The sequence below is a fragment of the Bombina bombina genome, chromosome 5 (assembly GCF_027579735.1).
Source record: "Bombina bombina isolate aBomBom1 chromosome 5, aBomBom1.pri, whole genome shotgun sequence".
NCBI classification, from domain to species: Eukaryota; Metazoa; Chordata; class Amphibia; order Anura; family Bombinatoridae; genus Bombina; species Bombina bombina.
The window spans coordinates 302,838,610-302,840,972 of NC_069503.1; positions in this window are offsets into that span (position 1 = coordinate 302,838,610).

Below are 2,363 nucleotides of genomic sequence, written 5' to 3' on the forward strand. Positions count from 1 at the left end.
TAATACATTATTTTTAAAGCTTTGAAATGAAGACTTTAAATGCTAAACAGCATTATAAACCTAATAAAATAATCACACAACACAGAATATATAATTAAACTAAGTTAAATGAACAAAAACATTTGCTAAACAGCATTATAAACCTAATACAATTATCACACAACACAGACTTCCCTTGCATTTTTCTGCAAACAGTTCTTTCTATGCATTCCAATCTGGACTGATTTATAGACAGGAAGATCTTGTTCCTTTGAAATCTGCTCGATAGCTCAGGTCTGGTTAAACTGATTAATTTCAGCTAGCTTGGCTTTGCTGCAACACAAGCGGACAGCTCCACCTACTGGCTATTTTAATAAATGCACTGCTTCTCAATGCTTTTCAATAGCAGTCACATGACTGGAAAAAATGGTTGTTATTCTGAAATGGTGTAAATTGAACCGTTGTAAAACGAGGGCCACCTGTATACAGTATATACTGTGTGTGTGTGTGTGTGTGTGTGTGTGTGTAAAATCAGAAATTGGGTACCCAGGTAAAGCCCAATGTTTGATTTTATTAGCTTTATCCAGAAGTGTTTGGGTAATCCTAGGATTACCCAGTGGCTGTGGGTAAAGACCAAAACAAAATCATACTTTGGGCTTCACACAAGTAATCCTAGGATTACCCAAACGCTACTGGATAAAGCTAATGAAATCACACATTGGGCTTTACCTGGTTAATGCTAGGAAAACAACAGTAAATTCACCATTTTTATTTTGGATTACACAAACAATTATGTTTTGTACAATGTTTTTGTTCCAACAACAGGAATATAAACATTTTTATATTTCATATGTGGATTTTTCATATGTTTTGTACCATGTTTTGTTACAACAACAGGAAATTAAATATTTTCCCTACAACAACATGAAATATTTTTATTCATGCAACATTTTTATTTTTCAAAATTAAACAATTTTACTTTTCATATGTGGATTTTTCATGTTTTCTACCATGTTTTTTTTTTACAGCAACAGGAAATTAAACATTTTTGTGTTATTGTGTTCTTGGACAGACCGGACTGTCTGTCGCACATGCATTCTGTCCGAGAACCCTTAAAAGCTTGTTGTGGGGGATGGGACCCATGGTTAGGTTCCTAGAGGCGCTTGCGGTGCCCGAGGTTCTGATTAGAACATAACTCTCTGGAGCGTATCTGCCCTCTGCCGTTAATGCATGATCTGATTGGTCCGTGTCTCTGTGAGGTCACTGGATACACAACCAATCAGATAAAATCATGCATTAACAGTCGAGGGCAGATACGCTCCAGAGAGTTCTGTTCTAATCAGAGCCTTGGGCACCGCAACTGCCACTGGGAACCTAGCCATGGGTCCCACCCCCCACGACGTGCCTTTAAAGGTTCATAGATAGACCGGACTGTTTGTCTGTCAGATTATTATCCGTTGCACACGCATTTTGTCGGAGAACCTTTAAAAGCATGTCGAGGGGGTGGGACCTATGGTTAGGTTCCCAGAGGCGGTTGCGGTGCCCAAGGCTCTGATTAAAACAGAACTCTCTGGAGCTTATCTGCCCTCGGCCGTTAATGCATGATCTTATCTGATTGGTTGTGCATCCAGTGACCTCACAGAGACATGGACCAATCAGATCATGCATTAACGGCCGAGGGCAGAAACGCTTCAGAGAGTTCTGTTCTAATAAGAGTCTCAGCCGCCGCAACCACCTCTGGGAACCAACCCCCACGGTGTGATTTTAAAGTTTCTCGGACAGAATGTGTGTGCGACAGACAGTCCGGTCTGTCCAAGAACACAATAACATAAAAACATTTAATTTCCTGTTGTTGTAAAAAAATATGGTAAAAAACATATGGAAAAAATCCATATATGAAAAATAAAAATAAAAATGTTTAATTTTGAAAAATAAAAATGTTAAAATTTTGAAAAATAAAAATGTTTAATTTGGAAAAATACATTTTTTTTCATGAATAAAAATGTTTCATGATGTCGTAATTTTTTTTAATTTCCTGTTGTTGTAACAAAACATGGTACAAAACATATGACAAATCCACATATGAAAAGTAAAAATGTTTAATTTCCTGTTGTTGTAACAAAAACATTGTACAAAACATAATTGTTTGTGTAATCCAAAATAAAAATGTTTCATTTACTGTTGGTTTGTTTTCCTAGCATTACCCGGGTAAAGCTCAATGTATGATTTTATTAGCATTATCCAGAAGCATTTAGGTAATCCTAGGATAACCCGAGTAAAGCCTAAAGTATGATCTTATTTTGTGCTTTACCCACAGCTACTGGGTAGTCCTAGGATTACCCAGATTTCTGGCTTTACCCGTAACATATATATATGTTTGTGTG